Raw genomic sequence first — 24,912 nt, forward strand, 5'->3', positions numbered from 1 at the left:
CGATGATATTTTGTTTAAGTCACACAAAGGAAAAGGGGATGATAAACGTCAAAATATTGCTAAATTCGATGATTTTTCGTACGAAACAAAATGCAAGAAAACTTGCTTAAAATGCAATATTATGCGAAATTCTGAGATTTGAAGGCCAAATCACATATCGTGATACTACATGAAATAGAATCGAAATATTGGTAAAACTCAATATATTTACGTAGTATCAAACTACATGAAAAACGTGAAAAAAGTCACTATTTAACCATATTTGAGGATTTTAACTTCAAATCATAGAGAGAGGTTTCGTATTATTTAGATCCAAGAAAAGACATATGACAATGTTGTTTCCAATACAAATGATAAAAATGAATGTGTTTTCATTAGAATTAACTAAAATGTTCATGATTTTCGTTTATATTACCGAGGGAAGATGTACACGTAAAACCGCTCTAATCTGGCTGAAACGTCGATATATGCAATAAAAACCGAACTTCTCCCCCTTTTAAAATTATTATAAAATGCAATATCTTACTCAGTGTTTTACGAGAAACAAATAGATGATTGAAAATGAAGTATTTAAGGTTATTATCTAATCAATTATGTGTTTGCATAATTTTTATCGTATATATATGAAATAATACCCATAGAGTGAAAATTCACAAAAACGTGGAAAACCGCAAAATATTGCCTAATTCGATGATATTTTGTTTAAATCAAATAAAGGAAAAGGGGATGATAAACGTTAAAATATTGCTAAATTCGATGATTTTTCGTACGAAACAAAAGGCAAGAAAACTTGCTTAAAATGCAATATTATGCGAAATTCTGAGATTTGAAGGCCAAATCACATTTCGTGATACTACATGAAATAGTATCGAAATATTGGTAAAAATGAATATATTTACGTTATATCAAACTACATGAAAAACGTGAAAAAAGTCAATATTTAACCATATATGAGGATTTTAACTTCAAATCATAGAGCGAGGTTTCGTATTATTTAGATCCAAGAAAAGACATATGACAGTGTTGTTACCAATACAAATGATAAAAATCAATGTGTTTTCATTAGTATTAACTAAAATGTTCCTGATTTTCTGTTTATATTACCGATGGAAGATGTACACGAAAATCGCTCTATTCCGGCTGAAACGTCGATATATGCAATAAAAACAGAACTTCTCCCCTTTTCAATATCTTACTCAGTATTTTAACGAGAAACAAATAGTTGATTGAAAATGAAGTATTTAAGGTTATTATCTAATCAATTATGTGTTTGCATAATTTTTATCGTATATATAATGAATTAATACCCATAGACTGAAAATTCACAAAAACGTGGAAAACGGCAAAATATTGCCTAATTCGATGATATTTTGTTTAAGTCACACAAAGGAAAAGGGGATGATAAACGTCAAAATATTGCTAAATTCGATGATTTTTCGTACGAAACAAAATGCAAGAAAACTTGCTTAAAATGCAATATTATGCGAAATTCTGAGATTTGAAGGCCAAATCACATATCGTGATACTACATGAAATAAAATCGAAATATTGGTAAAACTCAATATATTTACGTAGTATCAAACTACATGAAAAACGTGAAAAAAGTCACTATTTAACCATATTTGAGGATTTTAACTTCAAATCATAGAGAGAGGTTTCGTATTATTTAGATTCAAGAAAAGACATATGACAATGTTGTTTCCAATACAAATGATAAAAATAAATGTGTTTTCATTAGAATTAACTAAAATGTTCCTGATTTTCGTTTATATTACCGAGGGAAGATGTACACGTAAAACCGCTCTAATCTGGCTGAAACGTCGATATATGCAATAAAAACCGAACTTCTCCCCTTTTCAATATCTTACTCAGTATTTTACGAGAAACAAATAGATGATTGAAAATGAAGTATTTAAGGTTATTATCTAATCAATTATGTGTTTGCATAATTTTTATCGTATATATATGAAATAATACCCATAGAGTGAAAATTCACAAAAACGTGGAAAACCGCAAAATATTGCCTAATTCGATGATATTTTGTTTAAATCAAATAAAGGAAAAGGGGATGATAAACGTTAAAATATTGCTAAATTCGATGATTTTTCGTACGAAACAAAAGGCAAGAAAACTTGCTTAAAATGCAATATTATGCGAAATTCTGAGATTTGAAGGCCAAATCACATCGTGATACTACATGAAATAGTATCGAAATATTGGTAAAAATGAATATATTTACGTTATATCAAACTACATGAAAAACGTGAAAAAAGTCAATATTTAACCATATATGAGGATTTTAACTTCAAATCATAGAGCGAGGTTTCGTATTATTTAGATCCAAGAAAAGACATATGACAGTGTTGTTACCAATACAAATGATAAAAATCAATGTGTTTTCATTAGTATTAACTAAAATGTTCCTGATTTTCTGTTTATATTACCGATGGAAGATGTACACGAAAATCGCTCTATTCCGGCTGAAACGTCGATATATGCAATAAAAACAGAACTTCTCCCCTTTTCAATATCTTACTCAGTATTTTAACGAGAAACAAATAGTTGAGTGAAAATGAAGTATTTAAGGTTATTATCTAATCAATTATGTGTTTGCATAATTTTTATCGTATATATAATGAATTAATACCCAAAGACTGAAAATTCACAAAAACGTAGAAAACGGCAAAATATTGCCTAATTCGATGATATTTTGTTTAAGTCACATAAAGGAAAATGGGATGATAAACGTCAAAATATTGCTAAATTCGATGATTTTTCGTACGAAACAAAATGCAAGAAAACTTGCTTAAAATGCAATATTATGATAAATTCTGAGATTTGAAGGCCAAATCACATATCGTGATACTACATGAAATAGAATCGAAATATTGGTAAAAATCAATATATTTACGTAGTATCAAACTACATGAAAAACGTGAAAAAGTCACTATTTAACCATATTTGAGGATTTCAACTTCAAATCATAGAGAGAGGTTTCGTATTATTTAGATCCAAGAAAAGACATATGACAATGTTGTTTCCAATACAAATTATAAAAATCAATGAGTTTTCATTAGAATTAACTAAAATGTTCCTGATTTTCCGTTTATATTACCGAGGGAAGATGTACACGTAAAACCGCTCTAATCCGGCTGAAACGTCGATATATGCAATAAAAACCGAATTTCTCCCCTTTTCATCATCTTATTCAGTATTTTAAAGAGAAACAAATAGATGATTGAAAATGAAGTATTTAAGGTTATAATCTAATCAATTATGTGTTTGCATCATTTTTATCGTATATATATGAATTAATACCCATAGACTGAAAATTCACAAAAACGTGGAAAACGGCAAAATATTGCCTAATTCGATGATATTTTGTTTAAGTCACATAAAGGAAAAGGGGATGATAAACGTCAAAATATTGCTAAATTCGATGATTTTTCGTACGAAACAAAATGCAAGAAAACTTGCTTAAAATGCAATATTATGCGAAATTCTGAGATTTGAAGGCCAAATCACATATCGTGATACTACATGAAATAGTATCGAAATATTGGTAAAAATGAATATATTTACGTTAGTATCAAACTACATGAAAAACGTGAAAAAAGTCACTATTTAACCATATATGAGGATTTTAACTCCAAATCATCGAGCGAGGTTTCGTATTATTTAGATCCAAGAAAAGACATATGACAGTGTTGTTACCAATACAAATGATAAAAATCAATGTGTTTTCATTAGTAATTAACTAAAATGTTCCTGATTTTCTGTTTATATTACCGATGGAAGATGTACACGTAAAATCGCTCTAATTCCTGGCTGAAACGTCGATATATGCAATAAAAACAGAACTTCTCCCCTTTTCAATATCTTACTCAGTATTTTACGAGAAACAAATAGATTGATTGAAAATGAAGTATTTAAGGTTATTATCTAATCAATTATGTGTTTGCATAATTTTTATCGTATATATAATGAATTAATACCCATAGACTGAAAATTCACAAAAACGTAGAAAACGGCAAAATATTGCCTAATTCGATGATATTTTGTTTAAGTCACATAAAGGAAAATGGGATGATAAACGTCAAAATATTGCTAAATTCGATGATTTTTCGTACGAAACAAAATGCAAGAAAACTTGCTTAAAATGCAATATTATAATAAATTCTGAGATTTGAAGGCCAAATCACATCTCGTGATACTACATGAAATAGAATCGAAATATTGGTAAAAATCAATATATTTACGTAGTATCAAACTACATGAAAACGTGAAAAAGTCACTATTTAACCATATTTGAGGATTTCAACTTCAAATCATAGAGAGAGGTTTCGTATTATTTAGATCCAAGAAAAGACATATGACAATGTTGTTTCCAATACAAATTATAAAAATCAATGTGTTTTCATTAGAATTAACTAAAATGTTCCTGATTTTCCGTTTATATTACCGAGGGAAGATGTACACGTAAAACCGCTCTAATCCGGCTGAAACGTCGATATATGCAATAAAAACCGAACTTCTCCCCTTTTCATTATCTTACTCAGTATTTTAACGAGAAACAAATAGATGATTGAAAATGAAGTATTTAAGGTTATAATCTAATCAATTATGTGTTTGCATCATTTTTATCGTATATATATGAATTAATACCCATAGACTGAAAATTCACAAAAACGTGGAAAACGGCAAAATATTGCCTAATTCGATGATATTTTGTTTAAGTCACATAAAGGAAAAGGGGATGATAAACGCCAAAATATTGCTAAATTCGATGATTTTTCGTACGAAACAAAAGGCAAGAAAACTTGCTTAAAATGCAATATTATGCGAAATTCTGAGATTTGAAGGCCAAATCACATATCGTGATACTACATGAAATAGAATCGAAATATTGGTAAAAATCAAAATATTTACGTAGTATCAAACTACATGAAAAACGTGAAAAAGTCACTATTTAACCATATTTGAGGATTTCAACTTCAAATCATAGAGAGAGGTTTCGTATTATTTAGATCCAAGAAAAGACATATGACAATGTTGTTTCCAATACAAATGATAAAAATCAATGTGTTTTCATTAGTATTAACTAAAATGTTCCTGATTTTCTGTTTATATTACCGATGGAAGATGTACACGAAAATCGCTCTATTCCGGCTGAAACGTCGATATATGCAATAAAAACAGAACTTCTCCCCTTTTCAATATCTTACTCAGTATTTTACGAGAAACAAATAGATGATTGAAAATGAAGTATTTAAGGTTATTATCTAATCAATTATGTGTTTGCATAATTTTTATCGTATATATATGAAATAATACCCATAGAGTGAAAATTCACAAAAACGTGGAAAACCGCAAAATATTGCCTAATTCGATGATATTTTGTTTAAATCAAATAAAGGAAAAGGGGATGATAAACGTTAAAAATTGCTAAATTCGATGATTTTTCGTACGAAACAAAAGGCAAGAAAACTTGCTTAAAATGCAATATTATGCGAAATTCTGAGATTTGAAGGCCAAATCACATATCGTGATACTACATGAAATAGTATCGAAATATTGGTAAAAATGAATATATTTACGTTATATCAAACTACATGAAAAACGTGAAAAAAGTCAATATTTAACCATATATGAGGATTTTAACTCCAAATCATCGAGCGAGGTTTCGTATTATTTAGATCCAAGAAAAGACATATGACAGTGTTGTTACCAATACAAATGATAAAAATCAATGTGTTTTCATTAGTATTAACTAAAATGTTCCTGATTTTCTGTTTATATTACCGATGGAAGATGTACACGAAAATCGCTCTATTCCGGCTGAAACGTCGATATATGCAATAAAAACAGAACTTCTCCCCTTTTCAATATCTTACTCAGTATTTTAACGAGAAACAAATAGTTGATTGAAAATGAAGTATTTAAGGTTATTATCTAATCAATTATGTGTTTGCATAATTTTTATCGTATATATAATGAATTAATACCCATAGACTGAAAATTCACAAAAACGTAGAAAACGGCAAAATATTGCCTAATTCGATGATATTTTGTTTAAGTCACATAAAGGAAAATGGGATGATAAACGTCAAAATATTGCTAAATTCGATGATTTTTCGTACGAAACAAAATGCAAGAAAACTTGCTTAAAATGCAATATTATAATAAATTCTGAGATTTGAAGGCCAAATCACATCTCGTGATACTACATGAAATAGAATCGAAATATTGGTAAAAATCAATATATTTACGTAGTATCAAACTACATGAAAACGTGAAAAAGTCACTATTTAACCATATTTGAGGATTTCAACTTCAAATCATAGAGAGAGGTTTCGTATTATTTAGATCCAAGAAAAGACATATGACAATGTTGTTTCCAATACAAATTATAAAAATCAATGTGTTTTCATTAGAATTAACTAAAATGTTCCTGATTTTCCGTTTATATTACCGAGGGAAGATGTACACGTAAAACCGCTCTAATCCGGCTGAAACGTCGATATATGCAATAAAAACCGAACTTCTCCCCTTTTCATTATCTTACTCAGTATTTTAACGAGAAACAAATAGATGATTGAAAATGAAGTATTTAAGGTTATAATCTAATCAATTATGTGTTTGCATCATTTTTATCGTATATATATGAATTAATACCCATAGACTGAAAATTCACAAAAACGTGGAAAACGGCAAAATATTGCCTAATTCGATGATATTTTGTTTAAGTCACATAAAGGAAAAGGGGATGATAAACGCCAAAATATTGCTAAATTCGATGATTTTTCGTACGAAACAAAAGGCAAGAAAACTTGCTTAAAATGCAATATTATGCGAAATTCTGAGATTTGAAGGCCAAATCACATATCGTGATACTACATGAAATAGTATCGAAATATTGGTAAAAATGAATATATTTACGTTATATCAAACTACATGAAAAACGTGAAAAAGTCAATATTTAACCATATATGAGGATTTTAACTTCAAATCATAGAGCGAGGTTTCGTATTATTTAGATCCAAGAAAAGACATATGACAGTGTTGTTACTAATACAAATGATAAAAATCAATGTGTTTTCATTAGTATTAACTAAAATGTTCCTGACTTTCTGTTTATATTACCGATGGAAGATGTACACGAAGATCGCCCTATTCCGGCTGAAACGTCGATATATGCAATAAAAACAGAACTTCTCCCCTTTTCAATATCTTACTCAGTATTTTAACGAGAAACAAATAGTTGATTGAAAATGAAGTATTTAAGGCTATTATCTAATCAATTATGTGTTTGCATAATTTTTATCGTATATATATGAATTAATACCCATAGACTGAAAATTCACAAAAACGTGGAAAACGGCAAAATATTGCCTAATTCGATGATATTTTGTTTAAGTCATATAAAGGAAAAGGGGATGATAAACGTCAAAATATTGCTAAATTCGATGATTTTTCGTACGAAACAAAAGGCAAGAAAACTTGCTTAAAATGCAATATTATGCGAAATTCTGAGATTTGAAGGCCAAATCACATATCGTGATACTACATGAAATAGAATCGAAATATTGGTAAAACTCAATATATTTACGTAGTATCAAACTACATGAAAAACGTGAAAAAAGTCACTATTTAACCATATTTGAGGATTTTAACTTCAAATCATAGAGAGAGGTTTCTTATTATTTAGATCCAAGAAAAGACATATGACAATGTTGTTTCCAATACAAATGATAAAAATGAATGTGTTTTCATTAGAATTAACTAAAATGTTCCTGATTTTCGTTTATATTACCGAGGGAAGATGTACACGTAAAACCGCTCTAATCTGGCTGAAACGTCGATATATGCAATAAAAACCGAACTTCTCCCCTTTTCAATATCTTACTCAGTATTTTACGAGAAACAAATAGATGATTGAAAATGAAGTATTTAAGGTTATTATCTAATCAATTATGTGTTTGCATAATTTTTATCGTATATATATGAAATAATACTCATAGAGTGAAAATTCACAAAAACGTGGAAAACCGCAAAATATTGCCTAATTCGATGATATTTTGTTTAAATCAAATAAAGGAAAAGGGGATGATAAACGTCAAAATATTGCTAAATTCGATGATTTTTCGTACGAAACAAAAGGCAAGAAAACTTGCTTAAAATGCAATATTATGCGAAATTCTGAGATTTGAAGGCCAAATCACATATCGTGATACTACATGAAATAGTATCGAAATATTGGTAGAAATGAATATATTTACGTTATATCAAACTACATGAAAAACGTGAAAAAAGTCAATATTTAACCATATATGAGGATTTTAGCTTCAAATCATAGAGCGAGGTTTCGTATTATTTAGATCCAAGAAAAGACATATGACAGTGTTGTTACCAATACAAATGATAAAAATCAATGTGTTTTCATTAGTATTAACTAAAATGTTCCTTACTTTCTGTTTATATTACCGATGGAAGATGTACACGAAAATCGCTCTATTCCGGCTGAAACGTCGATATATGCAATAAAAACCGAACTTCTCCCCTTTTCATTATCTTACTCAGTATTTTAACGAGAAACAAGTAGATGATTGAAAATGAAGTATTTAAGATTATTATCTAATCAATTATGTGTTTGCATCATTTTTATCGTATATATATGAATTAATACCCATAGACTGAAAATTCACAAAAACGTGGAAAACGGCAAAAAATTGCCTAATTCGATTATATTTTGTTTAAATCAAATAAAGGAAAAGGGGATGATAAACGTCAAAATATTGCTAAATTCGATGATTTTTCGTACGAAACAAAAGGCAAGAAAACTTGCTTAAAATGCAATATTATGCGAAATTCTGAGATTTGAAGGCCAAATCACATATCGTGATACTACATGAAATAGAATCGAAATATTGGTAAAAATGAATATATTTACGTAGTATCAAACTACATGAAAAACGTGAAAAAAGTCACTATTTAACCATATTTGAGGATTTTAACTTCAAATCATAGTTCGAGGTTTCGTATTATTTAGATCCAAGAAAAGACATAAGACAATGTTGTTTCCAATACAAATTATAAAAATCAATGTGTTTTCATTAGAATTAACTAAAATGTTCCTGATTTTCCGTTTATATTACCGAGGGAAGATGTACACGTAAAACCGCTCTAATCCGGCTGAAACGTCGATATATGCAATAAAAACCGAACTTCTCCCCTTTTCATTATCTTACTCAGTATTTTAACGAATAACAAATAGATGATTGAAAATGAAGTATTTAAGGTTATTATCTAATCAATTATGTGTTTGCATCATTTTTATCGTATATATATTAATTAATACCCATAGACTGAAAGTTCACAAAAACGTGGAAAACGGCAAAAAATTGCCTAATTCGATTATATTTTGTTTAAGTCACATAAAGGAAAAGGGGATGATAAACGTCAAAATATTACTAAATTCGATGATTTTTCGTACGAAACAAAAGGCAAGAAAACTTGCTTAAAATGCAATATTATGCGAAATTCTGAGATTTGAAGGCCAAATCAGATATCGTGATACTACATGAAATAGTATCGAAATATTGGTAAAAATGAATATATTTACGTAATATCAAACTACATGAAAAACGTGAAAAAAGTCAATATTTAACCATATTTGAGGATTTTAACTTCAAATCATAGAGCGAGGTTTCGTATTATTTAGATCCAAGAATAGACATATGACAATGTTGTTTCCAATACAAATGATAAAAATCAATGTGTTTTCATTAGAATTAACTAAAATGTTCCTGATTTTCCGTTTATATTACCGAGGGAAGATGTACACGTAAAACCGCTCTAATCCGGCTGAAACGTCGATATATGCAATAAAAACCGAACTTCTCCCCTTTTCAATATCTTACTCAGTATTTTACGAGAAACAAATAGATGATTGAAAATGAAGTATTTAAGGTTATTATCTAATCAATTATGTGTTTGCATAATTTTTATCGTATATATATGAAATAATACCCATAGAGTGAAAATTCACAAAAACGTGGAAAACCGCAAAATATTGCCTAATTCGATGATATTTTGTTTAAACCAAATAAAGGAAAAGGGGATGATAAACGTTAAAATATTGCTAAATTCGATGATTTTTCGTACGAAACAAAAGGCAAGAAAACTTGCTTAAAATGCAATATTATGCGAAATTCTGAGATTTGAAGGCCAAATCACATATCGTGATACTACATGAAATAGTATCGAAATATTGGTAAAAATGAATATATTTACGTTATATCAAACTACATGAAAAACGTGAAAAAAGTCAATATTTAACCATATATGAGGATTTTAACTTCAAATCATAGAGCGAGGTTTCGTATTATTTAGATCCAAGAAAAGACATATGACAGTGTTGTTACCAATACAAATGATAAAAATCAATGTGTTTTCATTAGTATTAACTAAAATGTTCCTGATTTTCTGTTTATATTACCGATGGAAGATGTACACGAAAATCGCTCTATTCCGGCTGAAACGTCGATATATGCAATAAAAACAGAACTTCTCCCCTTTTCAATATCTTACTCAGTATTTTAACGAGAAACAAATAGTTGATTGAAAATGAAGTATTTAAGGTTATTATCTAATCAATTATGTGTTTGCATAATTTTTATCGTATATATAATGAATTAATACCCATAGACTGAAAATTCACAAAAACGTAGAAAACGGCAAAATATTGCCTAATTCGATGATATTTTGTTTAAGTCACATAAAGGAAAATGGGATGATAAACGTCAAAATATTGCTAAATTCGATGATTTTTCGTACGAAACAAAATGCAAGAAAACTTGCTTAAAATGCAATATTATGATAAATTCTGAGATTTGAAGGCCAAATCACATATCGTGATACTACATGAAATAGAATCGAAATATTGGTAAAAATCAATATATTTACGTAGTATCAAACTACATGAAAAACGTGAAAAAGTCACTATTTAACCATATTTGAGGATTTCAACTTCAAATCATAGAGAGAGGTTTCGTATTATTTAGATCCAAGAAAAGACATATGACAATGTTGTTTCCAATACAAATGATAAAAATCAATGTGTTTTCATTAGAAATAACTAAAATGTTCCTGATTTTCCGTTTATATTACCGAGGGAAGATGTACACGTAAAACCGCTCTAATCCGGCTGAAACGTCGATATATGCAATAAAAACCGAACTTCTCCCCTTTTCATTATCTTACTCAGTATTTTAACGAGAAACAAATAGATGATTGAAAATGAAGTACTTAAGTTTATAATCTAATCAATTATGTGTTTGCATAATTTTTATCGTATATATATGAATTAATACCCATAGACTGAAAATTCACAAAAACGTGGAAAACGGCAAAATATTGCCTAATTCGATGATATTTTGTTTAAGTCACACAAAGGAAAAGGGGATGATAAACGTCAAAATATTGCTAAATTCGATGATTTTTCGTACGAAACAAAATGCAAGAAAACTTGCTTAAAATGCAATATTATGCGAAATTCTGAGATTTGAAGGCCAAATCACATATCGTGATACTACATGAAATAGAATCGAAATATTGGTAAAACTCAATATATTTACGTAGTATCAAACTACATGAAAAACGTGAAAAAAGTCACTATTTAACCATATTTGAGGATTTTAACTTCAAATCATAGAGAGAGGTTTCGTATTATTTAGATCCAAGAAAAGACATATGACAATGTTGTTTCCAATACAAATGATAAAAATGAATGTGTTTTCATTAGAATTAACTAAAATGTTCCTGATTTTCGTTTTTATTACCGAGGGAAGATGTACACGTAAAACCGCTCTAATCTGGCTGAAACGTCGATATATGCAATAAAAACCGAACTTCTCCCCTTTTCAATATCTTACTCAGTATTTTACGAGAAACAAATAGATGATTGAAAATGAAGTATTTAAGGTTATTATCTAATCAATTATGTGTTTGCATAATTTTTATCGTATATATATGAAATAATACCCATAGAGTGAAAATTCACAAAAACGTGGAAAACCGCAAAATATTGCCTAATTCGATGATATTTTGTTTAAACCAAATAAAGGAAAAGGGGATGATAAACGTTAAAATATTGCTAAATTCGATGATTTTTCGTACGAAACAAAAGGCAAGAAAACTTGCTTAAAATGCAATATTATGCGAAATTCTGAGATTTGAAGGCCAAATCACATATCGTGATACTACATGAAATAGTATCGAAATATTGGTAAAAATGAATATATTTACGTTATATCAAACTACATGAAAAACGTGAAAAAAGTCAATATTTAACCATATATGAGGATTTTAACTTCAAATCATAGAGCGAGGTTTCGTATTATTTAGATCCAAGAAAAGACATATGACAGTGTTGTTACCAATACAAATGATAAAAATCAATGTGTTTTCATTAGTATTAACTAAAATGTTCCTGATTTTCTGTTTATATTACCGATGGAAGATGTACACGAAAATCGCTCTATTCCGGCTGAAACGTCGATATATGCAATAAAAACAGAACTTCTCCCCTTTTCAATATCTTACTCAGTATTTTAACGAGAAACAAATAGTTGATTGAAAATGAAGTATTTAAGGTTATTATCTAATCAATTATGTGTTTGCATAATTTTTATCGTATATATAATGAATTAATACCCATAGACTGAAAATTCACAAAAACGTAGAAAACGGCAAAATATTGCCTAATTCGATGATATTTTGTTTAAGTCACATAAAGGAAAATGGGATGATAAACGTCAAAATATTGCTAAATTCGATGATTTTTCGTACGAAACAAAATGCAAGAAAACTTGCTTAAAATGCAATATTATGATAAATTCTGAGATTTGAAGGCCAAATCACATATCGTGATACTACATGAAATAGAATCGAAATATTGGTAAAAATCAATATATTTACGTAGTATCAAACTACATGAAAAACGTGAAAAAGTCACTATTTAACCATATTTGAGGATTTCAACTTCAAATCATAGAGAGAGGTTTCGTATTATTTAGATCCAAGAAAAGACATATGACAATGTTGTTTCCAATACAAATTATAAAAATCAATGTGTTTTCATTAGAAATAACTAAAATGTTCCTGATTTTCCGTTTATATTACCGAGGGAAGATGTACACGTAAAACCGCTCTAATCCGGCTGAAACGTCGATATATGCAATAAAAACCGAACTTCTCCCCTTTTCATTATCTTACTCAGTATTTTAACGAGAAACAAATAGATGATTGAAAATGAAGTACTTAAGTTTATAATCTAATCAATTATGTGTTTGCATAATTTTTATCGTATATATATGAATTAATACCCATAGACTGAAAATTCACAAAAACGTGGAAAACGGCAAAATATTGCCTAATTCGATGATATTTTGTTTAAGTCACACAAAGGAAAAGGGGATGATAAACGTCAAAATATTGCTAAATTCGATGATTTTTCGTACGAAACAAAATGCAAGAAAACTTGCTTAAAATGCAATATTATGCGAAATTCTGAGATTTGAAGGCCAAATCACATATCGTGATACTACATGAAATAGAATCGAAATATTGGTAAAAATCAAAATATTTACGTAGTATCAAACTACATGAAAAACGTGAAAAAGTCACTATTTAACCATATTTGAGGATTTCAACTTCAAATCATAGAGAGAGGTTTCGTATTATTTAGATCCAAGAAAAGACATATGACAATGTTGTTTCCAATACAAATGATAAAAATCAATGTGTTTTCATTAGTATTAACTAAAATGTTCCTGATTTTCTGTTTATATTACCGATGGAAGATGTACACGAAAATCGCTCTATTCCGGCTGAAACGTCGATATATGCAATAAAAACAGAACTTCTCCCCTTTTCAATATCTTACTCAGTATTTTACGAGAAACAAATAGATGATTGAAAATGAAGTATTTAAGGTTATTATCTAATCAATTATGTGTTTGCATAATTTTTATCGTATATATATGAAATAATACCCATAGAGTGAAAATTCACAAAAACGTGGAAAACCGCAAAATATTGCCTAATTCGATGATATTTTGTTTAAATCAAATAAAGGAAAAGGGGATGATAAACGTTAAAAAATTGCTAAATTCGATGATTTTTCGTACGAAACAAAAGGCAAGAAAACTTGCTTAAAATGCAATATTATGCGAAATTCTGAGATTTGAAGGCCAAATCACATATCGTGATACTACATGAAATAGTATCGAAATATTGGTAAAAATGAATATATTTACGTTATATCAAACTACATGAAAAACGTGAAAAAAGTCAATATTTAACCATATATGAGGATTTTAACTCCAAATCATCGAGCGAGGTTTCGTATTATTTAGATCCAAGAAAAGACATATGACAGTGTTGTTACCAATACAAATGATAAAAATCAATGTGTTTTCATTAGTATTAACTAAAATGTTCCTGATTTTCTGTTTATATTACCGATGGAAGATGTACACGAAAATCGCTCTATTCCGGCTGAAACGTCGATATATGCAATAAAAACAGAACTTCTCCCCTTTTCAATATCTTACTCAGTATTTTAACGAGAAACAAATAGTTGATTGAAAATGAAGTATTTAAGGTTATTATCTAATCAATTATGTGTTTGCATAATTTTTATCGTATATATAATGAATTAATACCCATAGACTGAAAATTCACAAAAACGTAGAAAACGGCAAAATATTGCCTAATTCGATGATATTTTGTTTAAGTCACATAAAGGAAAATGGGATGATAAACGTCAAAATATTGCTAAATTCGATGATTTTTCGTACGAAACAAAATGCAAGAAAACTTGCTTAAAATGCAATATTATAATAAATTCTGAGATTTGAAGGCCAAATCACATCTCGTGATACTACATGAAATAGAATCGAAATATTGGTAAAAATCAATATATTTACGTAGTATCAAACTACATGAAAACGTGAAAAAGTCACTATTTAACCATATTTGAGGATTTCAACTTCAAATCATAGAGAGAGGTTTCGTATTATTTAGATCCAAGAAAAGACATATGACAATGTTGTTTCCAATACAAATTATAAAAATCAATGTGTTTTCATTAGAATTAACTAAAATGTTCCTGATTTTCCGTTTATATTACCGAGGGAAGATGTACACGTAAAACCGCTCTAATCCGGCTGAAACGTCGATATATGCAATAAAAACCGAACTTCTCCCCTTTTCATTATCTTACTCAGTATTTTAACGAGAAACAAATAGATGATTGAAAATGAAGTATTTAAGGTTATAATCTAATCAATTATGTGTTTGCATCATTTTTATCGTATATATATGAATTAATACCCATAGACTGAAAATTCACAAAAACGTGGAAAACGGCAAAATATTGCCTAATTCGATGATATTTTGTTTAAGTCACATAAAGGAAAAGGGGATGATAAACGCCAAAATATTGCTAAATTCGATGATTTTTCGTACGAAACAAAAGGCAAGAAAACTTGCTTAAAATGCAATATTATGCGAAATTCTGAGATTTGAAGGCCAAATCACATATCGTGATACTACATGAAATAGTATCGAAATATTGGTAAAAATGAATATATTTACGTTATATCAAACTACATGAAAAACGTGAAAAAGTCAATATTTAACCATATATGAGGATTTTAACTTCAAATCATAGAGCGAGGTTTCGTATTATTTAGATCCAAGAAAAGACATATGACAGTGTTGTTACTAATACAAATGATAAAAATCAATGTGTTTTCATTAGTATTAACTAAAATGTTCCTGACTTTCTGTTTATATTACCGATGGAAGATGTACACGAAGATCGCCCTATTCCGGCTGAAACGTCGATATATGCAATAAAAACAGAACTTCTCCCCTTTTCAATATCTTACTCAGTATTTTAACGAGAAACAAATAGTTGATTGAAAATGAAGTATTTAAGGCTATTATCTAATCAATTATGTGTTTGCATAATTTTTATCGTATATATATGAATTAATACCCATAGACTGAAAATTCACAAAAACGTGGAAAACGGCAAAATATTGCCTAATTCGATGATATTTTGTTTAAGTCATATAAAGGAAAAGGGGATGATAAACGTCAAAATATTGCTAAATTCGATGATTTTTCGTACGAAACAAAAGGCAAGAAAACTTGCTTAAAATGCAATATTATGCGAAATTCTGAGATTTGAAGGCCAAATCACATATCGTGATACTACATGAAATAGAATCGAAATATTGGTAAAACTCAATATATTTACGTAGTATCAAACTACATGAAAAACGTGAAAAAAGTCACTATTTAACCATATTTGAGGATTTTAACTTCAAATCATAGAGAGAGGTTTCTTATTATTTAGATCCAAGAAAAGACATATGACAATGTTGTTTCCAATACAAATGATAAAAATGAATGTGTTTTCATTAGAATTAACTAAAATGTTCCTGATTTTCGTTTATATTACCGAGGGAAGATGTACACGTAAAACCGCTCTAATCTGGCTGAAACGTCGATATATGCAATAAAAACCGAACTTCTCCCCTTTTCAATATCTTACTCAGTATTTTACGAGAAACAAATAGATGATTGAAAATGAAGTATTTAAGGTTATTATCTAATCAATTATGTGTTTGCATAATTTTTATCGTATATATATGAAATAATACTCATAGAGTGAAAATTCACAAAAACGTGGAAAACCGCAAAATATTGCCTAATTCGATGATATTTTGTTTAAATCAAATAAAGGAAAAGGGGATGATAAACGTCAAAATATTGCTAAATTCGATGATTTTTCGTACGAAACAAAAGGCAAGAAAACTTGCTTAAAATGCAATATTATGCGAAATTCTGAGATTTGAAGGCCAAATCACATATCGTGATACTACATGAAATAGTATCGAAATATTGGTAGAAATGAATATATTTACGTTATATCAAACTACATGAAAAACGTGAAAAAAGTCAATATTTAACCATATATGAGGATTTTAGCTTCAAATCATAGAGCGAGGTTTCGTATTATTTAGATCCAAGAAAAGACATATGACAGTGTTGTTACCAATACAAATGATAAAAATCAATGTGTTTTCATTAGTATTAACTAAAATGTTCCTTACTTTCTGTTTATATTACCGATGGAAGATGTACACGAAAATCGCTCTATTCCGGCTGAAACGTCGATATATGCAATAAAAACCGAACTTCTCCCCTTTTCATTATCTTACTCAGTATTTTAACGAGAAACAAGTAGATGATTGAAAATGAAGTATTTAAGATTATTATCTAATCAATTATGTGTTTGCATCATTTTTATCGTATATATATGAATTAATACCCATAGACTGAAAATTCACAAAAACGTGGAAAACGGCAAAAAATTGCCTAATTCGATTATATTTTGTTTAAATCAAATAAAGGAAAAGGGGATGATAAACGTCAAAATATTGCTAAATTCGATGATTTTTCGTACGAAACAAAAGGCAAGAAAACTTGCTTAAAATGCAATATTATGCGAAATTCTGAGATTTGAAGGCCAAATCACATATCGTGATACTACATGAAATAGAATCGAAATATTGGTAAAAATGAATATATTTACGTAGTATCAAACTACATGAAAAACGTGAAAAAAGTCACTATTTAACCATATTTGAGGATTTTAACTTCAAATCATAGTTCGAGGTTTCGTATTATTTAGATCCAAGAAAAGACATAAGACAATGTTGTTTCCAATACAAATTATAAAAATCAATGTGTTTTCATTAGAATTAACTAAAATGTTCCTGATTTTCCGTTTATATTACCGAGGGAAGATGTACACGTAAAACCGCTCTAATCCGGCTGAAACGTCGATATATGCAATAAAAACCGAACTTCTCCCCTTTTCATTATCTTACTCAGTATTTTAACGAATAACAAATAGATGATTGAAAATGAAGTATTTAAGGTTATTATCTAATCAATTATGTGTTTGCATCATTTTTATCGTATATATATTAATTAATACCCATAGACTGAAAGTTCACAAAAACGTGGAAAACGGCAAAAAATTGCCTAATTCGATTATATTTTGTTTAAGTCACATAAAGGAAAAGGGGATGATAAACGTCAAAATATTACTAAATTCGATGATTTTTCGTACGAAACAAAAGGCAAGAAAACTTGCTTAAAATGCAATATTATGCGAAATTCTGAGATTTGAAGGCCAAATCAGATATCGTGATACTACATGAAATAGTATCGAAATATTGGTAAAAATGAATATATTTACGTAATATCAAACTACATGAAAAACGTGAAAAAAGTCAATATTTAACCATATTTGAGGATTTTAACTTCAAATCATAGAGCGAGGTTTCGTATTATTTAGATCCAAGAATAGACATATGACAATGTTGTTTCCAATACAAATGATAAAAATCAATGTGTTTTCATTAGAATTAACTAAAATGTTCCTGATTTTCCGTTTATATTACCGAGGGAAGATGTACACGTAAAACCGCTCTAATCCGGCTGAAACGTCGATATATGCAATAAAAACCGAACTTCTCCCCTTTTCAATATCTTACTCAGTATTTTACGAGAAACAAATAGATGATTGAAAATGAAGTATTTAAGGTTATTATCTAATCAATTATGTGTTTGCATAATTTTTATCGTATATATATGAAATAATACCCATAGAGTGAAAATTCACAAAAACGTGGAAAACCGCAAAATATTGCCTAATTCGATGATATTTTGTTTAAACCAAATAAAGGAAAAGGGGATGATAAACGTTAAAATATTGCTAAATTCGATGATTTTTCGTACGAAACAAAAGGCAAGAAAACTTGCTTAAAATGCAATATTATGCGAAATTCTGAGATTTGAAGGCCAAATCACATATCGTGATACTACATGAAATAGTATCGAAATATTGGTAAAAATGAATATATTTACGTTATATCAAACTACATGAAAAACGTGAAAAAAGTCAATATTTAACCATATATGAGGATTTTAACTTCAAATCATAGAGCGAGGTTTCGTATTATTTAGATCCAAGAAAAGACATATGACAGTGTTGTTACCAATACAAATGATAAAAATCAATGTGTTTTCATTAGTATTAACTAAAATGTTCCTGATTTTCTGTTTATATTACCGATGGAAGATGTACACGAAAATCGCTCTATTCCGGCTGAAACGTCGATATATGCAATAAAAACAGAACTTCTCCCCTTTTCAATATCTTACTCAGTATTTTAACGAGAAACAAATAGTTGATTGAAAATGAAGTATTTAAGGTTATTATCTAATCAATTATGTGTTTGCATAATTTTTATCGTATATATAATGAATTAATACCCATAGACTGAAAATTCACAAAAACGTAGAAAACGGCAAAATATTGCCTAATTCGATGATATTTTGTTTAAGTCACATAAAGGAAAATGGGATGATAAACGTCAAAATATTGCTAAATTCGATGATTTTTCGTACGAAACAAAATGCAAGAAAACTTGCTTAAAATGCAATATTATGATAAATTCTGAGATTTGAAGGCCAAATCACATATCGTGATACTACATGAAATAGAATCGAAATATTGGTAAAAATCAATATATTTACGTAGTATCAAACTACATGAAAAACGTGAAAAAGTCACTATTTAACCATATTTGAGGATTTCAACTTCAAATCATAGAGAGAGGTTTCGTATTATTTAGATCCAAGAAAAGACATATGACAATGTTGTTTCCAATACAAATGATAAAAATCAATGTGTTTTCATTAGAAATAACTAAAATGTTCCTGATTTTCCGTTTATATTACCGAGGGAAGATGTACACGTAAAACCGCTCTAATCCGGCTGAAACGTCGATATATGCAATAAAAACCGAACTTCTCCCCTTTTCATTATCTTACTCAGTATTTTAACGAGAAACAAATAGATGATTGAAAATGAAGTACTTAAGTTTATAATCTAATCAATTATGTGTTTGCATAATTTTTATCGTATATATATGAATTAATACCCATAGACTGAAAATTCACAAAAACGTGGAAAACGGCAAAATATTGCCTAATTCGATGATATTTTGTTTAAGTCACACAAAGGAAAAGGGGATGATAAACGTCAAAATATTGCTAAATTCGATGATTTTTCGTACGAAACAAAATGCAAGAAAACTTGCTTAAAATGCAATATTATGCGAAATTCTGAGATTTGAAGGCCAAATCACATATCGTGATACTACATGAAATAGAATCGAAATATTGGTAAAACTCAATATATTTACGTAGTATCAAACTACATGAAAAACGTGAAAAAAGTCACTATTTAACCATATTTGAGGATTTTAACTTCAAATCATAGAGAGAGGTTTCGTATTATTTAGATCCAAGAAAAGACATATGACAATGTTGTTTCCAATACAAATGATAAAAATGAATGTGTTTTCATTAGAATTAACTAAAATGTTCCTGATTTTCGTTTTTATTACCGAGGGAAGATGTACACGTAAAACCGCTCTAATCTGGCTGAAACGTCGATATATGCAATAAAAACCGAACTTCTCCCCTTTTCAATATCTTACTCAGTATTTTACGAGAAACAAATAGATGATTGAAAATGAAGTATTTAAGGTTATTATCTAATCAATTATGTGTTTGCATAATTTTTATCGTATATATATGAAATAATACCCATAGAGTGAAAATTCACAAAAACGTGGAAAACCGCAAAATATTGCCTAATTCGATGATATTTTGTTTAAACCAAATAAAGGAAAAGGGGATGATAAACGTTAAAATATTGCTAAATTCGATGATTTTTCGTACGAAACAAAAGGCAAGAAAACTTGCTTAAAATGCAATATTATGCGAAATTCTGAGATTTGAAGGCCAAATCACATATCGTGATACTACATGAAATAGTATCGAAATATTGGTAAAAATGAATATATTTACGTTATATCAAACTACATGAAAAACGTGAAAAAAGTCAATATTTAACCATATATGAGGATTTTAACTTCAAATCATAGAGCGAGGTTTCGTATTATTTAGATCCAAGAAAAGACATATGACAGTGTTGTTACCAATACAAATGATAAAAATCAATGTGTTTTCATTAGTATTAACTAAAATGTTCCTGATTTTCTGTTTATATTACCGATGGAAGATGTACACGAAAATCGCTCTATTCCGGCTGAAACGTCGATATATGCAATAAAAACAGAACTTCTCCCCTTTTCAATATCTTACTCAGTATTTTAACGAGAAACAAATAGTTGATTGAAAATGAAGTATTTAAGGTTATTATCTAATCAATTATGTGTTTGCATAATTTTTATCGTATATATAATGAATTAATACCCATAGACTGAAAATTCACAAAAACGTAGAAAACGGCAAAATATTGCCTAATTCGATGATATTTTGTTTAAGTCACATAAAGGAAAATGGGATGATAAACGTCAAAATATTGCTAAATTCGATGATTTTTCGTACGAAACAAAATGCAAGAAAACTTGCTTAAAATGCAATATTATGATAAATTCTGAGATTTGAAGGCCAAATCACATATCGTGATACTACATGAAATAGAATCGAAATATTGGTAAAAATCAATATATTTACGTAGTATCAAACTACATGAAAAACGTGAAAAAGTCACTATTTAACCATATTTGAGGATTTCAACTTCAAATCATAGAGAGAGGTTTCGTATTATTTAGATCCAAGAAAAGACATATGACAATGTTGTTTCCAATACAAATTATAAAAATCAATGTGTTTTCATTAGAAATAACTAAAATGTTCCTGATTTTCCGTTTATATTACCGAGGGAAGATGTACACGTAAAACCGCTCTAATCCGGCTGAAACGTCGATATATGCAATAAAAACCGAACTTCTCCCCTTTTCATTATCTTACTCAGTATTTTAACGAGAAACAAATAGATGATTGAAAATGAAGTACTTAAGTTTATAATCTAATCAATTATGTGTTTGCATAATTTTTATCGTATATATATGAATTAATACCCATAGACTGAAAATTCACAAAAACGTGGAAAACGGCAAAATATTGCCTAATTCGATGATATTTTGTTTAAGTCACACAAAGGAAAAGGGGATGATAAACGTCAAAATATTGCTAAATTCGATGATTTTTCGTACGAAACAAAATGCAAGAAAACTTGCTTAAAATGCAATATTATGATAAATTCTGAGATTTGAAGGCCAAATCACATATCGTGATACTACATGAAATAGAATCGAAATATTGGTAAAAATCAAAATATTTACGTAGTATCAAACTACATGAAAAACGTGAAAAAGTCACTATTTAACCATATTTGAGGATTTCAACTTCAAATCATAGAGAGAGGTTTCGTATTATTTAGATCCAAGAAAAGACATATGACAATGTTGTTTCCAATACAAATGATAAAAATCAATGTGTTTTCATTAGTATTAACTAAAATGTTCCTGATTTTCTGTTTATATTACCGATGGAAGATGTACACGAAAATCGCTCTATTCCGGCTGAAACGTCGATATATGCAATAAAAACAGAACTTCTCCCCTTTTCAATATCTTACTCAGTATTTTACGAGAAACAAATAGATGATTGAAAATGAAGTATTTAAGGTTATTATCTAATCAATTATGTGTTTGCATCATTTTTATCGTATATATATGAAATAATACCCATAGAGTGAAAATTCACAAAAACGTGGAAAACCGCAAAATATTGCCTAATTCGATGATATTTTGTTTAAATCAAATAAAGGAAAAGGGGATGATAAACGTTAAAAAATTGCTAAATTCGATGATTTTTCGTACGAAACAAAAGGCAAGAAAACTTGCTTAAAATGCAATATTATGCGAAATTCTGAGATTTGAAGGCCAAATCACATATCGTGATACTACATGAAATAGTATCGAAATATTGGTAAAAATGAATATATTTACGTTATATCAAACTACATGAAAAACGTGAAAAAAGTCAATATTTAACCATATATGAGGATTTTAACTCCAAATCATAGAGCGAGGTTTCGTATTATTTAGATCCAAGAAAAGACATATGACAGTGTTGTTACCAATACAAATGATAAAAATCAATGTGTTTTCATTAGTATTAACTAAAATGTTCCTGATTTTCTGTTTATATTACCGATGGAAGATGTACACGAAAATCGCTCTATTCCGGCTGAAACGTCGATATATGCAATAAAAACAGAACTTCTCCCCTTTTCAATATCTTACTCAGTATTTTAACGAGAAACAAATAGTTGATTGAAAATGAAGTATTTAAGGTTATTATCTAATCAATTATGTGTTTGCATAATTTTTATCGTATATATAATGAATTAATACCCATAGACTGAAAATTCACAAAAACGTAGAAAACGGCAAAATATTGCCTAATTCGATGATATTTTGTTTAAGTCACATAAAGGAAAATGGGATGATAAACGTCAAAATATTGCTAAATTCGATGATTTTTCGTACGAAACAAAATGCAAGAAAACTTGCTTAAAATGCAATATTATAATAAATTCTGAGATTTGAAGGCCAAATCACATCTCGTGATACTACATGAAATAGAATCGAAATATTGGTAAAAATCAATATATTTACGTAGTATCAAACTACATGAAAACGTGAAAAAGTCACTATTTAACCATATTTGAGGATTTCAACTTCAAATCATAGAGAGAGGTTTCGTATTATTTAGATCCAAGAAAAGACATATGACAATGTTGTTTCCAATACAAATTATAAAAATCAATGTGTTTTCATTAGAATTAACTAAAATGTTCCTGATTTTCCGTTTATATTACCGAGGGAAGATGTACACGTAAAACCGCTCTAATCCGGCTGAAACGTCGATATATGCAATAAAAACCGAACTTCTCCCCTTTTCATTATCTTACTCAGTATTTTAACGAGAAACAAATAGATGATTGAAAATGAAGTATTTAAGGTTATAATCTAATCAATTATGTGTTTGCATCATTTTTATCGTATATATATGAATTAATACCCATAGACTGAAAATTCACAAAAACGTGGAAAACGGCAAAATATTGCCTAATTCGATGATATTTTGTTTAAGTCACATAAAGAAAAAGGGGATGATAAACGCCAAAATATTGCTAAATTCGATGATTTTTCGTACGAAACAAAAGGCAAGAAAACTTGCTTAAAATGCAATATTATGCGAAATTCTGAGATTTGAAGGCCAAATCACATATCGTGATACTACATGAAATAGTATCGAAATATTGGTAAAAATGAATATATTTACGTTATATCAAACTACATGAAAAACGTGAAAAAGTCAATATTTAACCATATATGAGGATTTTAACTTCAAATCATAGAGCGAGGTTTCGTATTATTTAGATCCAAGAAAAGACATATGACAGTGTTGTTACTAATACAAATGATAAAAATCAATGTGTTTTCATTAGTATTAACTAAAATGTTCCTGACTTTCTGTTTATATTACCGATGGAAGATGTACACGAAGATCGCTCTATTCCGGCTGAAACGTCGATATATGCAATAAAAACAGAACTTCTCCCCTTTTCAATATCTTACTCAGTATTTTAACGAGAAACAAATAGTTGATTGAAAATGAAGTATTTAAGGCTATTATCTAATCAATTATGTGTTTGCATAATTTTTATCGTATATATATGAATTAATACCCATAGACTGAAAATTCACAAAAACGTGGAAAACGGCAAAATATTGCCTAATTCGATGATATTTTGTTTAAGTCATATAAAGGAAAAGGGGATGATAAACGTCAAAATATTGCTAAATTCGATGA

Source organism: Procambarus clarkii, chromosome 78 (genome assembly GCF_040958095.1).
Source record: "Procambarus clarkii isolate CNS0578487 chromosome 78, FALCON_Pclarkii_2.0, whole genome shotgun sequence".
NCBI classification, from domain to species: domain Eukaryota; kingdom Metazoa; phylum Arthropoda; class Malacostraca; order Decapoda; family Cambaridae; genus Procambarus; species Procambarus clarkii.